Here is a 22,347-nt window from a genome sequence, read left to right as displayed (position 1 = left end):
TTACTCCGAGGCAGCGGACTTCTGGTACGGGGGAAAGCGTGATGTCTTTAATTGCGATAGATAGGTCAGGTAAGGAAGATCTATGAGATGGACGAAAAATGATGAGATCAGATTTGTCCAAATTGAGTTTGAGGAAGCGAGAGGAGAAGAAGGAGGATATGGCTGATAGACACTCTGGGATTCTGGACAGCAGAGAGGTGATGTCTGGGCCAGAGAGGTAGATCTGAGTGTCATCAGCACAAAGGTGGTACTGGAATCCATGGGACTTTATGAGTTGTCCCAGGACAAGTGTAAATATTGAGAAGCGTAAGGGTCCTAGAACAGAGCCTTGAGGGACTCCAACAGAGAGAGGGTGGGATGAAGAGGTAGTGTGGGAGTGGGAGACGCTGAATGTGCGGTTGGAAAGGTATGAGGAGATCCAGGATAGGGAAAGGTCTTTGATGCCAAAGGAGGAGAGGATCTGTAGTAGGAGGCAGTGGTCAACTGTGTCGAAAGCAGAGAACAGGTCTGGGAGGAGGAGTATTGAGTATTGTCCGTTAGCTTTGGCTGTAAGTAGGTCGTTAGTAATTTTGGTTAGGGCTGTAGTATACTGCTTCCTCCTATCAGCCTAAGGCATTTGTAAACAGAGATGGATCCTACGTACCTGGATGAATCCTGTGTGACTACAGACTTATGAATCCCCCAGCACTGTACGCTCCAGGGATTCATCAGTTTCTGATCTGATACCAGACAGTATGTATGAGTTATACATACGCCAGGCCAAAGCCTATGCAGTGGGTGCAGCCTTGCTCCATACACTTGTATGGAGCGAGGCCTTGCCCTCTAGTTGAGCATGCCCACTAAACTGGTGCGTCATTAGTCAGGATGTGGCCTCGCTCAATATAAATATATGGAGAGAGGCCATGCCCACTAGACAGGCTCTGATTGGGATTATGTATACCTCATACATACTCTTCGGTCCCGGCTCAGATACTGGCGAATCCCTGCTGTGCAGCATGCCTGCAGACTTATTGATTTGAATCCTCTTTGAGGTTATAGCCTTTTGAAACAAGGGGCACAAGAACACAGTTCATTCTTTCAGCAGAGTACAGTCCTTTTTTGCCATTTCACACAATGTCACAGACTGGTCTGTTTTTTTCATGACACAGTCCGCCATGATTAATCTCAATTTGTCAATCGCCATTTCTGCTGATCTTTTCATGCCCATTCCTAGACGGACTTCTTTATCCTGACAACTTATCGTGTAAGAGTTAGACATGCCAAGATATTCTGTTTTGACCCCCAACACTAATGACACGGGTCCCTAGTGTGTATGTCAATGTCTGTTTTAATGTTCTCTACTCCTGGCTGCATATGTAACAATTATAGCGGTACACTCAGGAATCTCTTGGCTTGAGACAAATAAGGCAGCAGAACCGAAGTAAAGTGTAAAGTCTGTATAATTCAATGAACACAGGTGCAAGGCGTGAGCAAGTACAATACACAGCTCACAAGGTGATATCAGGAGAAGATACGTTGCACAAACGTTGGTGCAGCATGTGCACATAAGTTCAAGTGAATGACAAACAAGGTCCTTCTTAGGAGTAGTTCATTTTGCAGCTCCACTGCGGGCAAAGTCTTATGGGCATAGCACTCTCTGGAGTAAAGCAGATCATAGAACACAGTTCATACCAGGGTTTGCAGTCACTAGAAAAGAGTCCTGAAGCAGAGCAGAGCTTCAAGTCCAGAAACAGTCAAACTGGCAGCCGATACCAAACTAGACAGCTGCAGCAGGCAGAGCTTACATGTCCATGCAGGCAGGAGGAGGATGCAGAGAAACACAGGCAAAACAGCTTGCAGCACAAACACCTCTGAAAGCTGGAAAGGTTTGCTGAGGAGGCGGAGCCGGAGTATCTGAAGCTGGAAAATCTCTTGCAGCACAAGCCAGGAGTACTAGCAGAAGTACTAGCAGAATACACAAGCAAGGAGTGGGATGTGAACCAGGGTTATAAAGGCAGGGAAGGCGGATCACATGGGCAGAAGCGAAGCAGCAGACGCCATCTTGGAAAAAGGCAAACAGTACCACAAATGAAACAGGGAATCAGAGTCCTGACATTACTCCCTCCTTAACAGCAGCCTCAGGACGATCCTGGACCTGGTTTCTCAGGATATCTTTGATGAAACTCAGCAATCTTCTGAAGGGCACAAATGTTAGCCACGGGTTCCCAAGAGTCCTCCTCCTCATAATCATCTCTCTGGTAGACAGGTTGCATCCTCAAATAAAGCCTGATCATTGTCATCATCTCCGTAATTATCTGTTGTTTTCTGTACTCTTCCTCAATGGCGTCATCCTTTAGCTATATATGTAAAGGGTTGTACACGGCAGGTTTGCTGTGGACCAGAATTGAGTTTTCTTTGCCCTGAAACCCATCTTCTAAACAGGAGTCAGATAGATGTGGCGTGTTGTGCTGTGGAGTTTGTTCTTTGCTCACTTGTAGTTTAAGAGTCCTTATAACCTCCCCATCCATGGGACCAGATCTGGTTGCAGGTACACATGACAAGAGACCATAGGTCTGGTTCAACTTTACTGTGAAAAAATGGATACAAGAAATTGCTAGTCCCTTTTTTGGTGATGTTCCCTTGGTCCTGCATTTTATCATTCCTTTACTCCATTCTGCCTCACCTGCCCCACCTCAACATCTTCTGTTGGACCCAGGAGCTTCCCATCCGGCATAAGTTTCCCTTAAGCCCATCTTCCTTCCCTTTTGCTGTGACTCACCTGACCTCGTTCTCACAGGGGAGACTGCACTGAAGGAACCCTTCTTCCTCTGCTACATCCAGTTTCTTAGAACCTGTTGGCACCATCCTTATCTAGAACTTCTTGACTCTTCTAAAGTCCTCACACAGCATCCTCCACTCTGACCATTCAGACTGACAGAAATTAGGAAGTGCTTCCCCTATAAATTAATCTAACCCCTCCCAACTAGTGGGACAATCCCATGTATTAACTATATGTTTTCCTGTGTACTGCAAACTATATCCCTATGCTGATAATCGTCCCCCAAGTCGACAGACCTCTCCTATTCCCAAGGACGGCCTTGAGGCAAAGCCTCTAGGAGAACCAAGACAAAAACAGACCGTAAGATAAAAGTTGTTCTATCACACACCAATAAACAGCAAACATTAGCACATAACCCTCCTGTTGCCATGATGTCTTCAAATCACCCCCCCCCCCTTCAATCTGTGCCCAGGAAATACGCTCTTCCATTTGTGTGGAGCTCAACTCTCACATTTCGAAGTTCACCACAATCTATGCCATGCTACCTAGATTTGCTGCCTTTTTCTAAAATATGGTGTGTTCTTAGGCTTGATGAAAGATACCTAGCTGCTATTATTTAATGAAGAAAGCCATCTCTACTCTGTGCTCACATGGCAGAGAAAGTAGAAGCTCTTTGAAATTGACACTGCTCCAAGGTGCACACGATTGTGAACAACAGCAAGCATTACGTGTCTTTCATGGCCCATTCTCTCAACGTTGTTTAGGGTTGACACCTCCATGCCATGAAATATGAACACGACTCAATGGACCTCTCCACATCTCCAACAACAACAGGGCAAAACAATGTATGAGATGTCACACTGGATGGCACCTCATCAGCTACAACTGGCAACTTGGTGAGTGACAATGCTGGAGACTAGAGTTGAGCGACCTTGACCTTTTTAGAGTCGAGCCGGGTTTCGCGAAACCCGACTATCTCAAAAGTCGGGTCGAGTGAAATCGCCCGATTATGACGTAAAGTCGGGATCGACCGAAACACGAAACCCAATGCAAGTCAATGGGGCAGCATAGTCGGCAGTGAGTGGGGGCCAGGAAAACACCTAGAGTGCCCATTTTAATGTCAAAACCATCCATTCTTCTTAATGAAGCTTGTCAAGCGTAATTTACCTTATAATAATTGGAAGGCATTTGAAATTGGGGGTCATTTGGCTAAAGTTGTGGTGGGTAGGGCTGGTTCAAGTAATTAGTGGGCCCAGGAAATCTGGACCACGTCACGGCAGTGGAGCAGGGAGAGGTAAGTATTTCAACTTTGCAAGTGCTGTGAACCTGAGTAAGCAGGGGGGGCCCACTCGTCAGCATTGGCACTGGCACAGGGCCCCTCAAAGTACAGCGGTGTGTTTGCACGGCGGGGGCGCCTTCCACCGGCAGCAACACTTTTGCGTACCATGAGAGGCCCTGTGCCAGTGACGTCGCCAACTAGTATTCCTCCCCCCACCTGATGAAGGAACCTGCACTTTCATCTGCACCTTCCTGTTTGTCCCCGTGTAAGGTGGTATGGTATGCGGGAAGGGGGACCTGACTTTCAGCAGGGTCACAATCTTGCAGTGTAGCGTGCACGGGAAATGTTGCGTTATGGGTCAATGTACCAGCAGACTCATCTATCACTGGCTGGGCAATGAGCAGGATGAGGAGGAAACACAGATATAGGCCCAAAGAATAAAGTGGGCTAAATGCAGTTCAAAATTGGTAACACAGGACTAATCAGGGGGCATTGCAGTGGAGGACAACTGGAATGAGAGGCTGACACAGAGAGTAGGCCCAAATCAGTAAGTAGTCGAAATGCAGTTCAAAATTGGCAACAGTAGTAAACAGGCGGCACAGCTTTGTTCAGTGGAGGAGAACAGCAAGGAGTGGCAGACACCGATAGTAGGCCCCAACCCAACTAGTAGGCCAAATGCAGTCTAACATTAACAACTACTTAACGAGCGCCTGAAAACGGAATTTCAGGACAGGAAACCAGGAGAACAGCAAGGAGCGGCAGACACCGATAGTAGGCCCCAAACCAACTAGTACGCCAAATGCAGTTGTTCCGTTTAACCACAATTTAATGAGAGCCTGAAGATAGAAGTTCAGGAAAGGCAACCTGGAGAACACCTTGGAGTGGAACACACCATCTCTCTACACCCCATACCCAATTTGTAGGCCTAATGCAGCGTAGTTTCCAACAACTACTAAACGAGAGCATGATGATCGAAGCATTGGCGAGGAAACCTGGGGAACACCTTGGAGTGGAACACACCATCTCTCTACAGTGGAACACACCATCTCTCTACACCCCATACCCAATTTGTAGGCCTAATGCAGCGTAGTTTCCAACAACTACTAAACGAGAGCCGGAAGATCGAAGCAATGGAGAGGAAACCTGGGGAACACCTTGGAGTGTAACACACCATCTCTCTACACCCCATACCCAATTTGTAGGCCTAATGCAGCGTAGTTTCCAACAACTACTAAACGAGAGCCGGAAGATCGAAGCTCAGGAAAGGCAACCTGGAGAACACCTTGGAGTGGAACACACCATCTCTCTACACCCCATACCCAATTTGTAGGCCCAATGCAGCGTAGTTTCCAACAACTACTAAACGAGAGCCGGAAGATCGAAGCAATGGAGAGGAAACCTGGGGAACACCTTGGAGTGTAACACACCATCTCTCTACACCCCATACCCAATTTGTAGGCCTAATGCAGCGTAGTTTCCAACAACTACTAAACGAGAGCCGGAAGATCGAAGCAATGGAGAGGAAACCTGGGGAACACCTTGGAGTGTAACACACCATCTCTCTACACCCCATACCCAATTTGTAGGCCTAATGCAGCGTAGTTTCCAACAACTACTAAACGAGAGCCGGAAGATCGAAGCAATGGAGAGGAAACCTGGGGAACACCTTGGAGTGGAACACACCATCTCTCTACAGTGGAACACACCATCTCTCTACACCCCATACCCAATTTGTAGGCCTAATGCAGCGTAGTTTCCAACAACTACTAAACGAGAGCCGGAAGATCGAAGCAATGGAGAGGAAACCTGGGGAACACCTTGGAGTGTAACACACCATCTCTCTACACCCCATACCCAATTTGTAGGCCCAATGCAGCGTAGTTTCCAACAACTACTAAACGAGAGCCGGAAGATCGAAGCTCAGGAAAGGCAACCTGGGGAACACCTTGGAGTGTAACAAACCCTCTCTCTACACCACAGAAGGGCTGATTCTTAGGAAGGAAGGCTGTCGGAAAGAAGCAGGGCGCGTCCGAGGGTGATTATATTCTTATTAGGTATATACTCACCCTCGGACGCGCCCTGCTTCTTTATTTTTAATGAATGTTTATTTGCAATGTGGTTTTGACTTACTCTATTTTTTTGGTAAATAATGATTTTATTATTTTCATTGTTTTGCATCTTCTTGGCAATAATATAAAGAAGACGCGACAGGACAACACTCGGTGGATGCCATATCTGTGTTTAAAATTGAAAAAACCTTTCAGTTAACTACTTGCAGGAGAAAGTTATTGTAGCTGGTGGCCATTTTTAGTACTGTACCAGATTTTTGTTGTATGTGTTTGTTTTTAATGTTAAAATGTCTGCATTTGATATCTCTCCAGTATTTTCTTTTTTATAAGCAAAATACTTATTTTTATATTTTCTGATGTTGGTTCCAGGGGTACACGGGCAGCAGTGGTGTGGTCAGTGGAGGCCTAGTGGAAGGAGTGACCGCAGACAGGCATCGAAGGCCTAAAATAATAACACATGGCTGTAGGCAATTTTAAATTGGTTCCAGGGGTACACGGGCAGCAGTGGTGTGGTCAGTGGAGGCCTAGTGGAAGGAGTCACCGCAGACAGGCATCGAAGGCCTAAAATAATAACACATGGCTGTAGGCAATTTTAAATTGGTTACAGGGGTACACGGGCAGCAGTGGTGTGGTCAGTGGAGGCCTAGTGGAAGGAGTAACCGCAGACAGGCATCGAAGGCCTAAAATAATAACACATGGCTGTAGGCAATTTTAAATTGGTTCCAGGGGTACACGGGCAGCAGTGGTGTGGTCAGTGGAGGCCTAGTGGAAGGAGTCACCGCAGACAGGCATCGAAGGCCTAAAATAATAACACATGGCTGTAGGCAATTTTAAATTGGTTACAGGGGTACACGGGCAGCAGTGGTGTGGTCAGTGGAGGCCTAGTGGAAGGAGTAACCGCAGACAGGCATCGAAGGCCTAAAATAATAACACATGGCTGTAGGCAATTTTAAATTGGTTCCAGGGGTACACGGGCAGCAGTGGTGTGGTCAGTGGAGGCCTAGTGGAAGGAGTGACCGCAGACAGGCATCGAAGGCCTAAAATAATAACACATGGCTGTAGGCAATTTTAAATTGGTTCCAGGGGTACACGGGCAGCAGTGGTGTGGTCAGTGGAGGCCTAGTGGAAGGAGTGACCACAGACAGGCATCGAAGGCCTAAAATAATAACACATGGCTGTAGGCAATTTTAAATTGGTTACAGGGGTACACGGGCAGCAGTGGTGTGGTCAGTGGATGCCTAGTGGAAGGAGTGACCGCAGACAGGCATCGAAGGCCTAAAATAATAACACATGGCTGTAGGCAATTTTAAATTGGTTACAGGGGTACACGGGCAGCAGTGGTGTGGTCAGTGGAGGCCTAGTGGAAGGAGTGACCGCAGACAGGCATCGAAGGCCTAAAATAATAACACATGGCTGTAGGCAATTTTAAATTGGTTCCAGGGGTACACGGGCAGCAGTGGTGTGGTCAGTGGAGGCCTAGTGGAAGGAGTCACCGCAGACAGGCATCGAAGGCCTAAAATAATAACACATGGCTGTAGGCAATTTTAAATTGGTTACAGGGGTACACGGGCAGCAGTGGTGTGGTCAGTGGAGGCCTAGTGGAAGGAGTCACCGCAGACAGGCATCGAAGGCCTAAAATAATAACACATGGCTGTAGGCAATTTTAAATTGGTTCCAGGGGTACACGGGCAGCAGTGGTGTGGTCAGTGGAGGCCTAGTGGAAGGAGTCACCGCAGACAGGCATTGAAGGCCTAAAATAATAACACATGGCTGTAGGCAATTTTAAATTGGTTACAGGGGTACACGGGCAGCAGTGGTGTGGTCAGTGGAGGCCTAGTGGAAGGAGTGACCGCAGACAGGCATCGAAGGCCTAAAATAATAACACATGGCTGTAGGCAATTTTAAATTGGTTCCAGGGGTACACGGGCAGCAGTGGTGTGGTCAGTGGAGGCCTAGTGGAAGGAGTCACCGCAGACAGGCATCGAAGGCCTAAAATAATAACACATGGCTGTAGGCAATTTTAAATTGGTTACAGGGGTACACGGGCAGCAGTGGTGTGGTCAGTGGAGGCCTAGTGGAAGGAGTAACCGCAGACAGGCATCGAAGGCCTAAAATAATAACACATGGCTGTAGGCAATTTTAAATTGGTTCCAGGGGTACACGGGCAGCAGTGGTGTGGTCAGTGGAGGCCTAGTGGAAGGAGTCACCGCAGACAGGCATCGAAGGCCTAAAATAATAACACATGGCTGTAGGCAATTTTAAATTGGTTACAGGGGTACACGGGCAGCAGTGGTGTGGTCAGTGGAGGCCTAGTGGAAGGAGTCACCGCAGACAGGCATCGAAGGCCTAAAATAATAACACATGGCTGTAGGCAATTTTAAATTGGTTCCAGGGGTACACGGGCAGCAGTGGTGTGGTCAGTGGAGGCCTAGTGGAAGGAGTCACCGCAGACAGGCATCGAAGGCCTAAAATAATAACACATGGCTGTAGGCAATTTTAAATTGGTTCCAGGGGTACACGGGCAGCAGTGGTGTGGTCAGTGGAGGCCTAGTGGAAGGAGTGACCACAGACAGGCATCGAAGGCCTAAAATAATAACACATGGCTGTAGGCAATTTTAAATTGGTTACAGGGGTACACGGGCAGCAGTGGTGTGGTCAGTGGAGGCCTAGTGGAAGGAGTGACCGCAGACAGGCATCGAAGGCCTAAAATAATAACACATGGCTGTAGGCAATTTTAAATTGGTTCCAGGGGTACACGGGCAGCAGTGGTGTGGTCAGTGGAGGCCTAGTGGAAGGGGTGACCGCAGACAGGCATCGAAGGCCTAAAATAATAACACATGGCTGTAGGCAATTTTAAATTGGTTCCAGGGGTACACGGGCAGCAGTGGTGTGGTCAGTGGAGGCCTAGTGGAAGGAGTCACCGCAGACAGGCATCGAAGGCCTAAAATAATAACACATGGCTGTAGGCAATTTTAAATTGGTTACAGGGGTACACGGGCAGCAGTGGTGTGGTCAGTGGAGGCCTAGTGGAAGGAGTGACCGCAGACAGGCATCGAAGGCCTAAAATAATAACACATGGCTGTAGGCAATTTTAAATTGGTTCCAGGGGTACACGGGCAGCAGTGGTGTGGTCAGTGGAGGCCTAGTGGAAGGAGTGACCGCAGACAGGCATCGAAGGCCTAAAATAATAACACATGGCTGTAGGCAATTTTAAATTGGTTACAGGGGTACACGGGCAGCAGTGGTGTGGTCAGTGGAGGCCTAGTGGAAGGAGTGACCGCAGACAGGCATCGAAGGCCTAAAATAATAACACATGGCTGTAGGCAATTTTAAATTGGTTCCAGGGGTACACGGGCAGCAGTGGTGTGGTCAGTGGAGGCCTAGTGGAAGGAGTCACCGCAGACAGGCATCGAAGGCCTAAAATAATATTACATGGCTGTAGGCAATTTTAAATTGGTTACAGGGGTACACGGGCAGCAGTGGTGTGGTCAGTGGAGGCCTAGTGGAAGGAGTGACCGCAGACAGGCATCGAAGGCCTAAAATAATAACACATGGCTGTAGGCAATTTTAAATTGGTTCCAGGGGTACACGGGCAGCAGTGGTGTGGTCAGTGGAGGCCTAGTGGAAGGAGTCACCGCAGACAGGCATTGAAGGCCTAAAATAATAACACATGGCTGTAGGCAATTTTAAATTGGTTACAGGGGTACACGGGCAGCAGTGGTGTGGTCAGTGGAGGCCTAGTGGAAGGAGTCACCGCAGACAGGCATCGAAGGCCTAAAATAATAACACATGGCTGTAGGCAATTTTAAATTGGTTCCAGGGGTACACGGGCAGCAGTGGTGTGGTCAGTGGAGGCCTAGTGGAAGGAGTGACCGCAGACAGGCATCGAAGGCCTAAAATAATAACACATGGCTGTAGGCAATTTTAAATTGGTTCCAGGGGTACACGGGCAGCAGTGGTGTGGTCAGTGGAGGCCTAGTGGAAGGAGTGACCACAGACAGGCATCGAAGGCCTAACATAACAAAAATGTCAATACAATGGTATTGTCAGTGGCAGGCATTGAAGGATGTCAGCGCATAGACTAAACATTGGTGGAGCTGTGAGATAATTTTGCAAGTGGTAGAGCACTGTTTGAGCTGGGGTGGGGGGAAACTGTCTTGTGGCCGGCGGTACAGGCCCAGGGCCCCTCATATTACAACGGTGTGTCTGACGTTGGGTGCGCACCACCACCGCCAGAGACACTTTATTGTACTAGGAGGGACCCAGTGGCAGTGCCGTCGACCAAAAGCGGGCTCACCCACCTCTTCAGACAAACTGCACTCTCACGGGTGCTGTCGCCAAGTGTCGATACCACGGCCCCGTGTGGGGAGTTTGGCCATTTAGTGAGGTGTAAACATGTCGTATGCTGGACAATCAGGTGCAGAAAATTGCGAGATTGGAAAAGGCATTCAGAATAGTCCACAGGCAAGACCTTTTCATAGGAAAGCTAGGTGTCAGCCGGGCAAGGTGGGGCAAAAGATTTCGAAATCCAGTTGTGGTTCATTTTAATGAAGGTTAGATCATCTACATTTTGGGTAGCCAGACGAGTCCTTTTTTCTGTTAGTATTGAACCTGCAGCACTAAATACTCTTTCTGATAGGACACTAGCTGCCGGGCAAGCAAGCTCCTGCAATGCATATTCTGCCAATTCTGGCCAGGTGTCTAATTTTGATGCCCAGTAATCAAATGGGAATGACGGTTGAGGGAGAACATCGATAAGGGATGAAAAATAGTTTGTAACCATACTGGACAAATGTTGTCTCCTGTCACTTTGAATTGATGCTGCAGTACCTGTCCTGTCTGCGGTCATAGCAAAATCACTCCACAACCTGGTCAGAAAACCCCTCTGGCCAACGCCACTTCTGATTTCTGCCCCTCTAACTCCTCTGGTCTGCTGGCCCCTGCAGCTCGTGTGAGAACGATCACGGGCGCTGTGTGCAGGGAATGCCAGAAGCAAATGGTCAACAAGAGTTGATTGTTTGGTTGCTAATATTAGTTCCAAGTTCTCATGTGGCATTATATTTTGCAATTTGCCTTTATAGCGAGGATCAAGGAGGCAGGCCAACCAGTAATCGTCATCATTCATCATTTTAGTTATGCGTGTGTCCCTTTTGAGGATACGTAAGGCATAATCCGCCATGTGGGCCAAAGTTCCAGTTCTCAAATCTGCGGTTGTGCTTGGTTGAGGGGCAGTTTCAGGCAAATCCACGTCACTTGTGTCCCTCAAAAAACCAGAACCCGGCCTTGCCGCGCCACCAATTTCCAGTGGCCCCGGAAAAGCTTCCTCATTAAAAATATAATCATCCCCATCATCCTCCTCGTCCTCCTCCTCCGCTTCGCCCGCTACCTCGTCCTGTACACTGCCCTGGCCAGACAATGGCTGACTGTCATCAAGGCTTTCCTCTTCCTCAGCTGCAGACGCCTGATCCTTTATGTGCGTCAAACTTTGCATCAGCAGACGCATTAGGGGGATGCTCATGCTTATTATGGCGTTGTCTGCACTAACCAGCCGTGTGCATTCCTCAAAACACTGAAGGACTTGACACATGTCTTGAATCTTCGACCACTGCACACCTGACAACTCCATGTCTGCCATCCTACTGCCTGCCCGTGTATGTGTATCCTCCCACAAAAACATAACAGCCCGCCTCTGTTCACACAGTCTCTGAAGCATGTGCAGTGTTGAGTTCCACCTTGTTGCAACGTCTATGATTAGGCGATGCTGGGGAAGGTTCAAAGAACGCTGATAGGTCTGCATACGGCTGGAGTGTACGGGCGAACGGCGGATATGTGAGCAAAGTCCACGCACTTTGAGGAGCAGGTCGGATAACCCCGGATAACTTTTCAGGAAGCACTGCACCACCAGGTTTAAGGTGTGAGCCAGGCAAGGAATGTGTTTCAGTTGGGAAAGGGAGATGGCAGCCATGAAATTCCTTCCGTTATCACTCACTACCTTGCCTGCCTCAAGATCTACAGTGCCCAGCCACGACTGCGTTTCTTTCTGCAAGAACTCGGACAGAACTTCCGCGGTGTGTCTGTTGTCGCCCAAACACTTCATAGCCAATACAGCCTGCTGACGTTTGCCAGTAGCTGCCCCATAATGGGAGACCTGGTGTGCAACAGTGGCAGCTGCGGATGGAGTGGTTGTGCGACTGCGGTCTGTGGACGAGCTCTCGCTTCTGCAGGAGGACGAAGAGGAGGAGGAGGGGGTGCGAACGGCTACAGCCAATTGTTTCCTAGACCGTGGGCTAGGCAGAACTGTCCCAAACTTGCTGTCCCCTGTGGACCCTGCATCCACCACATTTACCCAGTATGCCGTGATGGACACGTAACGTCCCTGGCCATGCCTACTGGTCCATGCATCAGTTGTCAGGTGCACCTTTGTGCTCACAGATTGCCTGAGTGCATGGACGATGCGCTCTTTAACATGCTGGTGGAGGGCTGGGATGGCTTTTCTGGAAAAAAAGTGTCGACTGGGTAGCTCGTAGCGTGGTACAGCGTAGTCCATCAGGGCTTTGAAAGCTTTGCTTTCAACTAACCGGTAGGGCATCATCTCTAACGAGATTAGTCTAGCTATGTGTGCGTTCAAACCCTGTGTACGCGGATGCGAGGCTAAGTACTTCCTTTTTCTAACCATAGTCTCATGTAGGGTGAGCTGGACTGGAGAGCTGGAGATCGTGGAACTAGCGGGGGTGCCGGTGGACATGGCAGACTGAGAGACGGTGGGAGATGGTATTGTTGCCACCGGTGCCCTAGATGCAGTGTTTCCTACTACGAAACTGGTGATTCCCTGACCCTGACGGCTTTGGCCTGGCAAAGAAACCTGCACAGATACTGCAGGTGGTGCGGAAAATGGTGGCCCTACACTGCCGGAAGGGATGTTGCGTTGCTGACTAGCTTCATTGGCCGAGGGTGCTACAACCTTAAGGGACGTTTGGTAGTTAGTCCAGGCTTGCAAATGCATGGTGGTTAAATGTCTATGCATGCAACTTGTATTGAGGCTTTTCAGATTCTGTCCTCTGCTTAAGGTAGTTGAACATTTTTGACAGATGACTTTGCGCTGATCAATTGGATGTTGTTTAAAAAAATGCCAGACTGCACTCTTTCTAGCATCGGATACCTTTTCAGGCATTGCAGACTGAGCTTTAACCGGATGGCCACGCTGTCCTCCAACAGGTTTTAGCTTTGCCACGCGTTTTGGGCAAGATACGGGCCCGGCAGATGGAACCTGTTGCGATGTTGATGCCTGCTGCGGCCCCTCCTCCTCCGCTTCAGAACTGCTGCCGCCTGCACCCTGTTCCCCCAATGGCTGCCAATCGGGGTCAAGAACTGGGTCATCTATTACCTCTTCTTGTAGCTCGTGTGCAACTTCGTCTGTGTCACCGTGTCGGTCGGTGGTATAGCGTTCGTGATGGGGCAACATAGTCTCATCAGGGTCTGATTCTTGATCAGCACCCTGCGAGGGCAATGTTGTGGTCTGAGTCAAAGGACCAGCATAGTAGTCTGGCTGTGGCTGTGCATCAGTGCACTCCATGTCAGATTCAACTTGTAATGGGCATGGACTGTTAACTGCTTCACTTTCTAAGCCAGGGACGGTATGTGTAAAGAGCTCCATGGAGTAACCCGTTGTGTCGCCTGCTGCATTCTTCTCTGTTGTTGTTTTTGCTGAAGAGGACAAGGAAGCGACTTGTCCCTGACCGTGAACATCCACTAACGACGCGTTGCTTTGACATTTACCAGTTTCACGAGAGGAGGCAAAAGAGCTAGAGGCTGAGTCAGCAAGATAAGCCAAAACTTGCTCTTGCTGCTCCGGCTTTAAAAGCGGTTTTCCTACTCCCAGAAAAGGGAGCGTTCGAGGCCTTGTGTAGCCAGACGACGAACCTGGCTCCACAGCTCCAGACTTAGGTGCAATATTTTTTTTCCCACGACCAGCTGATGCTCCACCACTACCACTACCCTCATTACCAGCTGACAATGAACGCCCCCGGCCACGACCTCTTCCACCATACTTCCTCATTGTTTTAAAAACGTAAACAAACTAACGGTATTTGTTGCTGTCACACAAATTACACGGTGAGCTATAACTTCAGTATGATTTAGCTACCCCTTTACAGGTGAGTGAGACCACAACGAAAATCAGGCACAATGTTACACACTCTGTTGTTGGTGGCAACAAATGAGAGAGATGCCACACACGCAGGACTGTCACTGAAGCACAAATGTAAATATTAATCTCCCACTGATTTGATTTTTTTTTTTTTTTCAGGGAGACTTTAGGAAAAAAAAAAATAGAATAAAATGATTTTTTCAGGAAGAATTTAGAAACCAAAGAAAATAAAATGATTTTTTCAGGGAGAATTTAGAAAACAAATAAAACAAAAAAAGGCTTTCTATGGCCCGAGTGAGAGATGACGCACACAGGAGTCAGGAGTGGCACACAAGCCCAGAGGCCAATATTTATCTCCCACTGATTGATGTAGTGATTTTTTCAGGTAGATTTTGGAACCCAAATCAAGCTAAAAAAAATAATATGCTTTCTATGGCCCACAATTGGAGAGAGAGAGAGAGATGGCACACCCAGGAGTCAAGACTGGCACACAAGCAGAAAGGGCAATATTAATCTCCCACTGATTTGTTTTTTTTTTGTTTTTTTTCAGGGAGACTTTAGGAAAAAAAAATAGAATAAAATGATTTTTTCAGGAAGAATTTAGAAACCAAATAAAATAAAATGATTTTTTCAGGGAGAATTTAGAAAACAAATAAAACAAAAAAAGGCTTTCTATGGCCCACTGAGTGAGAGATGACGCACACAGGAGTCAGGAGTGGCACACAAGCCCAGAGGCCAATATTTATCTCCCACTGATTGATGTAGTGATTTTTTCAGGTAGATTTTGGAACCCAAATCAAGCTAAAAAAATAATAGGCTTTCTATGGCCCACAATTGGAGAGAGAGAGAGAGATGGCACACCCAGGAGTCAAGACTGGCACACAAGCAGAAAGGGCAATATTAATCTCCCACTGATTTGTTTTTTTTGGTTTTTTTTCAGGGAGACTTTAGGAAAAAAAAATAGAATAAAATGATTTTTTCAGGAAGAATTTAGAAACCAAATAAAATAAAATGATTTTTTCAGGGAGAATTTAGAAAACAAATAAAACAAAAAAAGGCTTTCTATGGCCCACTGAGTGAGAGATGACGCACACAGGAGTCAGGAGTGGCACACAAGCCCAGAGGCCAATATTTATCTCCCACTTTTTTTTTTTTGTTCCAGGGAAAATTTATAAACCCAATAAAAAAAATAATAAATAGGCTTTCTATGGCCCACTATCTGAGAGACAGAGAGAGATGGCACGCTTAGGACTGGCACACAAGCCCAAAGGCCAATATTAATCTCCCTTTTTTTTTTAAGGGAGAATTTATAAAACCAAAAAAAAATAAATAAATAGGCTTTCTATGGCCCACTATTTGTGAGAGAGATGGCACGCTCAGGACTGGCACACAAGCCCAGAGGCCAATATTAATCGCTCACTTTTTTTTTTTTTTCCAGGGAAAATTTATAAACCCAATAAAAAAAAAAATAAATAAATAGGCTTTCTATGGCCCACTATCTGAGAGAGAGAGATGGCAAGCTTAGGACTGGCACACAAGCCCAAAGGCCAATATTAATCTCCCACTGATTGATTTATTGATTTTTTCAGGTAGAATTTAGAACCCAAATAAAGCAAAAAAAAAAAATAGGCTTTCTATGGCCCACTGAGTGAGTGATGATGCACACAGGAGTCAGGAGTGGCACACAAGCCCTGAGGCCAATATTTTTCTCCCACTGATTGATGTAGTGATTTTTTCAGGTAGATTTTAGAACCAAAATCAAGCAAAAAAATAAATAGGCTTTCTATGGCCCACTGAGTGAGAGATGACACAGACAGGGATGGCACTCTAGCAGAAATGTCAATCTTAATCTCCCACAAAAAAAAAAAAAAACAGGGAGTGTCCTTCAATTACTATCTCCCTGCAGTAATCTCAGCCAGGTATGGCAGGCAGCAATAAGGAGTGGACTGATGCACAAATTAAATAAAAAGTGTGTACAAACCAAAAAGATAGCTGTGCAGAAAGGAAGGAACAAGAGGATTTGTGCTTTGAAAAAAGCAGTTGGTTTGCACAGCGGCGTACACACAGCAATGCAGCTATCAGGGAGCCTTCTAGGGCAGCCCAATGAGCTACAGCGCTGAGGGGGAAAAAAAAAAAAATGTAGCTTCCACTGTCCCTGCACACCGAAGGTGGTGTTGGACAGTGGAAATCGCTACAGCACAAGCGGTTTGGTGGTTAATGGACCCTGCCTAACGCTATCCCTGCTTCTGTCGAAGCGGCAGCAACCTCTCCCTAAGCTCAGATCAGCAGCAGTAACATGGCGGTCGGCGGGAACGCCCCTTTATAGCCCCTGTGACGCCGCAGACAGCAAGCCAATCACTGCAATGCCCTTCTCTAAGATGGTGGGGACCAGGACCTATGTCATCACGCTGCCCACACTCTGTGTTTACCTTCATTGGCTGAGAAATGGCGCTTTTCGCGTCATTGAAACGCGACTTTGGCGCGAAAGTCGCGTACCGCATGGCCGACCCCGCACAGGGGTCGGATCGGGTTTCATGAAACCCGACTTTGCCAAAAGTCGTCGACTTTTGAAAATGAACGACCCGTTTCGCTCAACCCTACTGGAGACATCATGGCTGCCATGTGTTTGAGCAAAGTAGCAAATTGTCACTGCATGGCACATGCCCTTAATTTCATTGTGTACAAAAAACAAAAACATTTTTCCCAAAAAATGTATGGGCGTCCATGGCTACAAAATTCTTTATGATCATTGTTACTTGTGTGAATCACTTTGTGTGAATTCCTGCTGTAAAACCTTTTACAGGGGTGTGGACAAAAGTAAAAAAAAAATTCCAACAAATTCTTGGGATTTCATGACTGCAACTTTCAGTACCACCATCATAACTTTTTTGTGAAAATCAGGAATTTTGTTTGTCTTCTGACAGTCATGAATTCCACCGGCAGGATCTTAGTCCAATCCTGGTGGCATGATCATTTCTGAACCAGGGCATAGCTATAGGGATTACTAGATGGTAGTTGCCCAAAGCTGTCCCTGCTACATAAGAGGACACAGTATGATCATTGGCTCCTATAGGTGGGAGTCCCGTTACCAATGCAATCATTTTGGTATGTCATTTTTATTCAACAGTACTCCACTAACCTTGGTTACGTCTTGCGTGAAGTTAAAGAGGTCCAAGCTACAGAACCGATTCCCATGGGTTTAGTTATATGTAACAACCTATGGAATTCAGTTCTCAGAGCTGGGAACTCGTCTCATAATAACACTGGAATAGATTTATTGCCATTTGTGTAGCAACACGTCTAGAACCGTTATGCTGCATAGCAGGAAACCTCCAGTTAGAAGTGACATTGTACAACATTATGCTACACAGTAAGTAGACTATATGGGGCTGTTGTACTTGCTTTGAATTTCCATCTTAGATTGGCTATTTAATCCTTTTTTTAAAGTTTTCTCACATGCATTTTAATATTAGCATTTTATAAAATACTGATCTTGATATCATAAATAGTCTGCCATTCAGCAATGTCTCTAATAACAACCTGAACTAAACCTGCACCATGTGTTGTGTAAGTATTACTGACAGATTAAAGCAGTATTAGTAGTAAACATGTATATTACCTGTAGTCATGGAATATGCAAGTCTGGGGGTAAGGAGCAGCCTCGACGTACGTTTCAAAACACAGCTTCTTCAGGACCGATTTATATGTCCTTGCGAGCGAGTCTTAAGAGACAAACACATGTCAGTTTTCTTATTGCAAAAAACACTTTCTCAAGGTTGGCCACAATGAGTTTGATGGGTGAGTGCTGTGGAATGTTCCACTTTTTGGATATTTTGACACATGACTAGTTAAGCACTCAACAGCACCTAAATGTAAGCAGAAACAGTGAGGTACAAGATAATAGCTTGCAATCTTCATTTATATCGTAAATATTAGGGATGAGCAAATATATTCAAGTGGTATTGAATTGTCGGATTTTGGAAAAATCCATATTCGGCAAAATGGCAAATGGCCAGTGGCCACAATTTTTCTGAACGGTGAAAGGCCATCAAAATGTAAAAAAAAAATGAGAAGCATAGGGGCCAGAGAAATGATGGTTAAAGTGATTTTAAGTATTTTTTTTTTTTTTTATCTTTTACATCTTGCATGTCTGTGATCTGGAGAGACTTCAAACCATAAAAAGGTCATTTTATTCTCCATGAATTCCTTTGCATGAAAAGGCAAACTCGAATTGTGTCTGTCATCTCTGGTATATTCTGCATGTTCATATTATTCCTTAGTACATCAATAAAAATATAACGTAACCACCACCACACTCGCCTCGGTGAAAACTATGCCAGTCTTAGGTGTCCGGTTATACTTTAACCCCTTTCTGATGCGGTGAGCCCGCATCAAAGCCGGGACATGTCAGCTATTTTGAACAGCTGACATGTGCCCGCAATAGGCGCGAGCAGAATCGCGATCTGCCCGCACCTATTAACTAGTTAAATGCCGCTGTCAAATGCAGACAGCGGCATTTAACTACCGCATCCGGCCGGGCGGCCGGAAATGACGTCATCGCCGACCCCCGTCACATGATCGGAGGTCGCCGATGCTTCAGTATTGTAACTATAGAGGTCCTTGAGACCTCTATGGTTACAGATCCCCGGCAGCTGTGAGCGCCACCCTGTGGTCGGCGCTCACAGCACACGTGCAATTCTGCTACATAGCAGCAAACATCAGATCGCTGCTATGTAGCAGAGGCGATCGCGTTGTGCCAGCTTCTAGCTTCTCATGGAGGCTATTGAAGCATGGCAAAAGTTTTTTAAAAAAAAGTAAAAAAAAATGTGAAAAAAAAAAAATAATAATAAAAGTTTAAATCACCCCCCTTTCGCCCCAATCGAAATAAATCAATAAAAAAAAATTAAACTTACACATATTTGGTATCGCTGCGTTCAGAATTGCCCGATCTATCAATAAAAAAAAGAATTAACCTGATCGCTAAACAGCGTAGTGAGAAAAAAATTTGAAATGCCAGAATTACGTTTTTTTGGTCACCGCAACATTGCATTAAAATGCAATAGTGGGCGATCAAAAGAACATATCTGCACCAATATGCTATCACTAAAAATGCCAGCTCAGCACGCAAAAAATAAGCCCTCAACCGATCCCAGATCATGAATAATGGAGACGCTACGAGTATTGGAAAATGGCGCATTTTTTTTTTTTTTTAAGCAAAGTTTGGAATTTTTATTCACCACTTAGGTAAAAAATAACCTAGTCATGTTAGGTGTCTATGAACTCGTACTGACCTGTAAAATCATAATGTCAGGTCAATTTAAAAATTTAGTGAACCTAGCAAAAAAGCCAAACAAAAAACAAGTGTGGGACTGCACTTTTTTTGCAATTTCATTGCACTTGGAAATTTTTTCCCGTTTTCTAGGACATGACATGCTAAAACCAATGATGTCGTTCAAAAGTACAACTCGTCCTGCAAAAAATAAGCCCTCACATGGCCAAATTGACGGAAAAATAAAAAAGTTATGGCTCTGGGAAGGAGGGGAGTGAAAAACGAACATGGAAAAACGAAAAATCCCAAGGTCATGAAGGGGTTAATAAAGATAACTTCATTTGGAAATCCTGTGTAGAGGGAATCAAGGAGGAGACTATGTCATATATATGTAGCTTTGTCACCTTAAAAGGAAGGGGCCCAGACACATTTCCTGCACAGGGGCCCCAAGCTGTCTGTGTCCGCCCCTGATGTGGGGGTTGCCTGTTTGTTAGGGAATTTCCACATGTGTTCAGCCTATCTAGCAGCCACAAATCATGCAGCTGGGTCGCCAAAAACGAAATCTCCAAGCACTAACAAATACTCGGAGACCACCCGAGCGTGCTCGCGAAATCCCGAGTAATGAGTACACTCGCTCATCACTAATCACAAGTTATCCATTAGAGACAAATTATCCCATACAAACTTACATACGGGCCAGGTGTAGAAGATGAGAAAAGGTGGACCTTTATCTTCATTCATTAACTAATTAATATTCTTTAAAATTAATATTGAAAACATGTAAGCCTATATGTCCACTGTCCGGATTCATGGCGATTTGGACAGAGCAGAAAACCCGCTCTGCCCAAAGCGCCGCCCCCTTCTGTACGCGCGGTGATTCCGGGTGTGTTCATTGCACACATCCAGAATCTCCGCACACTATATATATAGGGCCCTGTGATTTACCTTGCAGCAACGGAGACATGCTGCGTTCTAAAAAGACGCGCCACATGTCCGTAAACGCAGGGCCGCCGGATGCGTGTTCGCACGCATAGTGGTGACGGGATTTCATAAAATCCCCTCCACTATGCTGTAACATCTGGACGCTGCAGGTTGAACGCTGCGGTTGTACGCAGCGTTCAATCCGCAGCTTATCCGGATGTAATTCGGCCCATGGACACATGCCCTAATAGTCCTCCGACCTTTACCCTTTGGCGACATCGCCATACATGTACCACAGAAGTGCCCACTGCCCATGTGAAGCGGGCTCAGGAGCAGGTCCCGCTAAATAAAGCATCGGCGACTAAGTGCTGTGATGGGAACAAGCTACAACCGCAACAGTTTAACCTCTAAAATGTAACTTCTAAAATGCCATCGTCAAACATGACAGTTTAAAATATACGATCAAGCTATCATAGACTCAAGTCCCCTAAAGAGATTAATTAAAATGTAAATAACGCAAAAAAAATTGAAAAAATATAACAAAAACATTATATTTTGTATATCGCCTGAATTTTCCAAAAATGGAATCAGAGAGATGTAAAAAATAAAAATTATATTTAGTTTGCTGCTTACATAATTGTCTGGATGAGTAAAATATCAAAATATTGAATGCATAAATGAAAAAAAATCTAAATTACAGAATTGCTTTTTAAATAAAAAAAAAAAGAAAAAGAACTTTATTGAGGAAGACCTGCGAATAGTGTTGTTAGATGCATAAATCCACAAATCATTGAAAATGTAATACATTTTGGGAAATGATGAAAATGGTGCACGGAATATGAAAAATTTGGCGCGATTTACTTGGTATATTAAATTATTTTCTCTATCTTACACTTTCTCACGCCTGAGATAAATATACAATATTTTGCATTAAAAATTTGCCAGATTTTACAATATTTCTTAGCTCTGCCCTTTTTCTAGGTATTTGGCAAAGGAAGATGAAATGGGTGTCTGAAAATATCTTACCCTAATATTTAGTCGGTGACCTGTATAGAACAAGCCCAGTGTCTACGTCATGAGAATTTTAGTAAATTTAAAAAAAAAAATTCCAATAGGTTTTTCAGGACTGTGAACATGTAACCAAAAGTATTTATATTCCTAGTGTCCCATATTTCGGAATAGTTTATTTTTTTAGCTCAATTTTTTGTCTATTTTTTAAAGTATTCCTGATATTTCATTATTATACAAAAGGGCAGCAAAATCAGCAGCAGAAATGCTTCTTTTTAACATACTTTCTTATGCTTCGGAAAAGATATTGCTGAAACTTTTAAATTCATACTTTTTTTTTCGCAGTTTGATTAGTGGATTAAGGACTCGGGGATAAAGTGCTAAAGTGCTAAAGTACATCATGAATATATATAAATATATATATATATATATATATATATACATATATATATATGTATATACCATATATATTCCACATATGTATTAAAATATATATATGAAAATGTATACGATATATTGCAATTATATTGAAATTCCAAAACCCAAATAGCAATAGTGGGCTACTTACCCCCGTTATGTCACTTGCCATTGTTGCACATTCTTCAGAAAGGAGAGGATGACTGCAGCCGAGCCTGTAGTAATATAAGGATCTGTTACAGATATTTAAACATTATAGGAGGAACATAACACTTCTCATTTGCATAAGTCTTTATTCCACTCAGCGACCAATGTGTTTCGTGCTGTGGAAAGTCCCTCACGCTGAATACTTCTTCTGTACAGGAATTTACAATGACAGGGCCATGCATAAATGTAGCTTATTTGGTACTTCTCTGTCATCACCCTTCTGCACCCTTTCAGTGATTTCTGATGTAAAAAAATCTATTTAAGACATACAAT

At 45.3% G+C, this 22,347-nt stretch overlaps 1 long non-coding RNA gene across 1 annotated transcript; it reads right to left on the bottom strand.

Annotated features, from left to right (window-relative positions):
• Positions 1–1,421: 1,421 nt before the first annotated feature.
• Positions 1,422–22,071, bottom strand: LOC138673943 (uncharacterized). The gene is made up of 3 exons (XR_011320383.1): positions 22,019–22,071; positions 17,872–17,974; positions 1,422–2,566 (listed from the first exon to the last, which is right to left on the bottom strand). It is a non-coding gene; the product is annotated as an uncharacterized lncRNA (long non-coding RNA).
• Between the last annotated feature and the right edge of the window lie 276 nt (positions 22,072–22,347).

This window comes from Ranitomeya imitator, chromosome 4, assembly GCF_032444005.1.
Source record: "Ranitomeya imitator isolate aRanImi1 chromosome 4, aRanImi1.pri, whole genome shotgun sequence".
Lineage (NCBI taxonomy): Eukaryota > Metazoa > Chordata > Amphibia > Anura > Dendrobatidae > Ranitomeya > Ranitomeya imitator.
The sequence above is the reverse complement of the archived record's forward strand: the minus strand, read 5'-3'. Positions and strand labels throughout refer to the sequence as shown.